This window comes from Coptis chinensis, chromosome 9 (genome assembly GCF_015680905.1).
Source record: "Coptis chinensis isolate HL-2020 chromosome 9, ASM1568090v1, whole genome shotgun sequence".
Lineage (NCBI taxonomy): Eukaryota > Viridiplantae > Streptophyta > Magnoliopsida > Ranunculales > Ranunculaceae > Coptis > Coptis chinensis.
The window spans coordinates 69,569,108-69,575,273 of record NC_141464.1 but is presented as its reverse complement, the minus strand read 5'-3'; the positions used below and the strand labels follow the sequence as shown (position 1 = coordinate 69,575,273).

The 6,166-nt window shown below is 35.3% G+C and overlaps 1 long non-coding RNA gene across 1 annotated transcript; it reads left to right on the top strand.

The window, feature by feature from the left end:
• Nucleotides 1-299: 299 nt before the first annotated feature.
• LOC147477675 (uncharacterized) lies at nucleotides 300-3,337 on the top strand. Its single transcript, XR_015209537.1, has 3 exons — nucleotides 300-1,139; nucleotides 1,271-1,355; nucleotides 3,121-3,337. It is a non-coding gene; the product is annotated as an uncharacterized LOC147477675 (long non-coding RNA).
• The last annotated feature ends 2,829 nt before the right edge of the window (nucleotides 3,338-6,166 follow it).

Sequence of the window (6,166 nt, the reverse complement as noted above, 5' to 3'; positions counted from 1 at the left end):
ACTCTAGCTTTTTCGCACTTTCAAAATTCGAACCTCTCAAAACACAAACCACCGATGCTTTCTCTTCTTTCTTAAAGATAAAGGTAACCCTAATTTCATTACTTTTCTCACTTTAATTCTTAAATTTGACTACCGTTTTTTTTCACTGGATAGGTTTGGAAAAGAAGAAGGAGATGGGCTTGGAAAACACTCGAAGATGTTGCAGATTTAACGGAATAGGTACTTAAGCCATTAAAAATATTTCAAATTCCCCCTGATTTTAACTAATTGAATATAATTGTTTCAAAATCTAGGTTTTTGTAGATCTGATGTTGATTAGATGCTTTGATTCGAATTTTGAGAAATGGGTATTTGAAATTTTATGTGTTTATGTTGTTTTGTCAACTCTATTTTGTTGAATTTAAAGTTTTAAGTGTATGGTTAATTTAGAATTATGCTAGAAGCTTTAATTTGGCATGTTGACGGCTGTTGAATCACTGTATTTGAAATTGTTATATGTTGGTTAGTTCTTACTTTAAGTTCATATCCTTCCTCTTGAAAAATTTGACTGCCGTTTAAGTTGCTGGTGTTGGTTTGTTGATGAAAATGACTGATTTTATGTTAACAAAATGTTACTTGATGTCTGAATATTGTTGGAAGTTTTGTTGTCGTTTGAGTTGTGTTGATGAGTGATGATCACTATTATCTAAAGTAAAAGAATTGCATTTTGGTTGTTTGGATTCTGTTTGCGTAAAGCCGTAAACCCGCCTTCATCCATGTGTTGTTGTTTCTTGCCTTTGAACGTTATTGTTTGGTTGAATGCTCACATTGCCATTTTTTTAAACTGTAATCAAACTATATATCATAAACTAGAATGTACTTAGAGTATGTATAGTTCAAGTATAGGTGTCAAGTTCTTTGACATTTGCTTCTTCTGGCAGCTAAATTGGTTCAACACCCATATCGCATCCTCTTGTGCTCATATGCTTTATACTGATTTGGGCAACATTGCTTATAAGGTTTGAATGTGTTTCTTTGGTTTCAAATGCAAGGGGAAGGCTATCTTGGTTTCTTTGTCATTTGAGATGGTTGCAAAGGCTATGGTAGTTGGATTGTCCACTAAACTTAATGCAAAGTTGATTGTTAAGGTGTCATTGAAGGTATTGTTTCTTTTATAGTTGATGATAGGAGTTATTGAATCAGTATATCGATTAGTAGTTAGAGGAGTTCTTTTGTTTATCTAGCTGATGGTTTTTGCACACCTTATAAAATTCCTATATGTTACTTTCAGGTTTCTTCTCAACTCACTCCATAAGAGTTCCAAAAATGATAGAGTGGTATGATGACACCATTACATTGGCTTGCACACCTTTCTGGTACTACTTCTAAATAATTGAAAGTTCATTTTACATAAAGTATATTGGTGAGGCACAGAGTTTGGTGGCTGTTTTGTTTGCTTATATATCGGGTTCAGTCAGTGGAGCTCGTCTCTTTACATGCGGGTTAAGTTTGTGATTTGGTGATTGAATGTGCGATTATTAGAATTTAATATTTTAAGTTAGTGATGGATTTTACTATTAATTATGAGAATTTGGGCGTGATCATATAGTTTATTTCTAGCATGGGATAATTCATTCATTTAATTGTTAGTGTCATTAAAATGCATTTGATGCCTAGTGGTAATTGGTAAGTATTAAGTATTTGTTTTATGTGGGCTTAGAACTGTTTTGGGCCTTTATATTAATTTTGGGGCGAGTTAGGCCTGTATGTGGGCTTACTAATTAGGCTCATATCTAAGTGAATGATAGACATGAAAAGATGAAGGAGGGGGTTCTCTTTTGTTCTTATCTCTTTGAATTGAAAAATAGGGGAGGATAGAATAAGAAGGGGGAGCAAAAAAAAAAAAAAGAAAGAGAAGGACGCCTCATCACATCAACATAAACAAAAAAATATGATATCGAAAAAAGTATGTTATCGAAAAAAATTCATAATCCATCAACTTTTTTCTTGACTCACTTAGGTGATGAAGTTGGCTAGTAAGGACACATACACGACTAGGGAAATAGATGTACTTCGTCAGGACTTCATTGACTTTATCGACCAATATATCCTATAGATCATCACAGTTATTTGTGTAAGGTATTATCTGGGCTCTATTGCCTTATATTAATTAGAATTGTTTTCTAATTAATTTTTTGAGCTACCCATGGAGTAGCTAGCTAGCTTGCTTGTTAAGGAGTCCAAGTAGCCGCTAAGGTGTATGTTGGAACAATTTAGTTGTTAATCTTCAATTTTTTCAATAGTTAGGTATATTACTCAATCTTTTGGTATTAGGAGAAATGAGAAGAGTACAAGATGAACTCGTTATAAATTTGGATCTAGGCGTCGAAATGGATTTCATTTAAGTATGGATATAAGATTAGTCATTACCAACTCAACAATAAAGCAAACACTGAATTTATAATCAACGGAAACTTTTGGAAATATGGTATGTATACATTGTAAATATATTTTGTTAAGGGTGTAAACCTTTCGATAGCTATGGGACTCGGATGTATGTATTTTACTTGTGTTTTCGGTAATGACTTTGTACGATGTGCTTGGATGATCTGGCATTAGTAGAGACATTCAAGTACTTTGGCTACTAAGTCCTAATGTTGAAGTGATCTCATTTTTGGAAGCTAGTTATTTGACTGCTATGGCATCGGTCGAGACGGTTAAGTAACTGGGTTAACCAATGAGAAATATATGATTGTGATTTTCAGGTTATGACAGGTTTATATTTATGAAATGTCGAAAATATAGAGGAGAGATTGCTGAAATTTTACTATAAAAACCACGTGTCATAGATTTGTAATTGTTTGAGTTTTGGGGCGTTACATATTTGTTTGTTCCAAAACTAGAAAAGAGTTTTGTATAGTATTTGCATTTTGTACTAGAAAAGAGTTTTGTGCCATATTTGCTTGTTCCAAAACATGTAGCGTATTTTCATTTTGTACTAGAAAATAGTTTTGTACCGTATTTGCTTGTCCCAAAACATGTAGCGTATTTGCATTTTGTACTATAATGAATTTTGTTGCTTTATGATATATTGAACCGTACCTAACTACTTCTTTTGTTTTGTTTTTTATTTTTTTGTAGATTGAACTTAATAGAACATGGCTATGATGGCTAGATGGATGGATAAAAGCTAGACGTGAAATCATTTTCTCACATGGTGTTAGACTAGACTAGGCTGATTAGGTTTTATTTTGTGGGTTTTCGTTTTGTATTTTGGATAGTTGGTTGGTTGATTGTAAACTGATGTTGGATAATGGAATTATTTTGTAATGAAATGAAATTGTTTTTGAGATTGTTAGTTGTGTTATATCGATGTGGATTGACAATGATTTTATACAGGTTAATAGTTGTTCTACATTTTTTTTTCGAAACAGGTGATCCACTAAAACCGACACAAGAAGAGATCCAATTTTGTGTGGTTTAAAGAAGAACTGACACAACAACGCTATTTCTTGTGTCGATTTATGCTTTTCCCAGAGCAAATTTATAGTTGTGCAAGGCTAAAACCGACACAAGTAGTATACTTGTTATGTCAGTTTATACTTAAAAACCGACACAAGTACTATATATATTGTGTCGGTTTGATAAAAACCTGTTGTGTCACCACTACTTGTGTCGCTTTTGTAAATCAGAAAAATCCGACACATCAGACTTGTTGTGTCACTTAAAAATCGACACAACAAGCCTTTTTTTAGTAGTGTTCCATAGGCAGCAATAATGAAAGTTCTTGCCCAGAGAGAAATTTTGTCAATATAAGCTTTCCAAGAAAGCTTGGCTAATTAACATAGCTTTATTCATATCTTGAGCTTTTCTGAAGCCTAGACCACCTAGGGCCTTAGGCTTGCCAATGATGTGGATGCTTTTGCTTTCATCTGTGCCGTGCCACCAAAACTTTATGCAAGCCTTATCAATCTTCTCACTAGGAGAGGTAGGGAGAAGATATGTAGACATAGCAAAAATAGGGTGGTGATAAGAGCCCAAAACTGTAGTTTTAACCCCTTAACAATAATACTTTTAAACCAATTATGTGAGTAATAAATAAGAGTTAATGCTGATTACGTGCTTTTATGTATTTCTGGCATTGGAGTCAATTATGTGCAGAAATGTGCCACTTTGGCGAGATAAAGGAGCAAGGGTTGGTCGCTAAGAAGTTCTATGATTAAAGTCCAAGATTCAAAGGAGAAAAAGCCTTTAAAAATCCCGGTCAAAGCTGAAAAGTCAAAGTCAACGCGGGCAGAAACAGCGCACAAAAGTCAGCAGAATTTCCGAAGGCCATATCTTTGGACTCAGACCTCGGAATTGGGCCTACCTTATGTCAAAACGACCGTTTCAAAAAGAGCTTTTCAATGGTCTAAGTCTTGATCCAATCAGAGGAACAGAAGTGGACAAAAAGTCTGCTGAAGTCAAATCCGGCTGAAAAGGGCTCTATAGACTGAAGAAATTGGGCTTTGGGCTCGATTTTCCGGCCCAAAACATGGCTCCTCACCCCATGCACGAAAATGTGAATTTGGTCTCCTCCATTTCAACACACAAGACTTAACTCTAAAGAAAGAAATTAGGTTACGGTAGCAAGTAGACATTAGAGATAGGATTCTAGATCTAGTTTTGAGTTTTGATTTCCATTAATTATTTTTCATACCTTGTTTTAATCTAGGTTATTGAATCATTGTTATTCCTTGTTAGAGTAATAAAATAATTAGTTTCATACCTTGTTTTAATTTAGTATTTTGAATCAATTGTTATTTATTCATTAGATTAATAAAGTAATTTAGTTCTTGATAATATAGTTTCATTTCATTAATCATTGTAGTTTCGATTCCTAGATTTAGTTATTATCATTGTTAGTTTCAATCGATTCTTGCATAATTAGATTTCCATTTGAATTGAAATAAGTAAATTTACAATCTTTTATTGATGTCTTGTTTAATTTCATTGGGAAATGATATCATAATGATTCTAGGCTAAACCTCCATTAGAGGGGGTTGAAGAAGCCTTGATGAAGCTTGATCTTTGTTAACTTAGAAATCGTCATGATAATCTATTCAATTCTAGAAAGTAATTAGTTCACCATGAGAATGGGTTTGGTTGCTTCACATGCTAGTTATTAATTGGTAGAGACTACCATGTATAATTAGGGATTAGAAATACCATTTTGATATGCGAAAGTATTGAAATTTGGATCACGACCCGCGCCTTGCCAAGGAAAAACTCGAGCGCCCTCCGCGCTAAAGCGCCTGGACCTTGAGTTTTTCCCTGAGCATGACCCACGCCCTACCAAGGCTAAGTTCGAGCGCCCACCGTGCCCAAACGCCTGGAACTCTAGCTTGACCAGAGCGCGACCCGCGCCCTCTGCTGAAACTGCCCGATTTCCACAGGTTTGTTTCAAACTTCCATTTCTTCAAGGTTTTCAGTGTTCTAACTTGTTATATACACTAAGCATGCGTATACAAGACGATATTCATAAGCGAAGCAAGGAGGCATTCAGGTACTTCTTTCTTCAACACCTCGCATCTCCCATTAGAGGTTCATACTAGCATATCAGGATTGTTTGGAGTGTTGTCGTGTTTAGTTAAGATTGGTCTTAGCCTTGCATGAGATTAAGGTCAGGTCGAAGAAAAACACCTAACGTAATCAACCGGCAACGTTAACAAACACGCCTTTCTAGTATACCACTCACTACACCTCTAACTAATATACCACACACCACACCTGAAATAATGGATGAAGAAAAAGAGTCTCCTCTCTCTAACTTTTACAAAGCCTTGAACGATAGCCCAAAATCTTGCCCCGTTCTATCGGACCGATGGGGATTTCGAATCCCCAAATATATTTAATTTGTTACCCGCTTTTCATGGGTTAGACCATGAAAACCTTATCGGCATTACGCGTAGGATTGACCAAGTCCTTACTACATTCCACCATCCTACGGTTGGTGCTGAACAAATTAAACTAAGGGTGTTTCCTTTCACCTTAGCCGATAAGGCGGCGTCTTGGTTAACTGCCCAAGCGTCTAATTCTGTGGACTTGTGGGCTAAACTTGTTCAACTATTTATGGAACATTTTTACCCACCACTGAAGACCGATGAAATGCTTTCCAAGATTCATTTCTTTTGACAAAATCCTCATG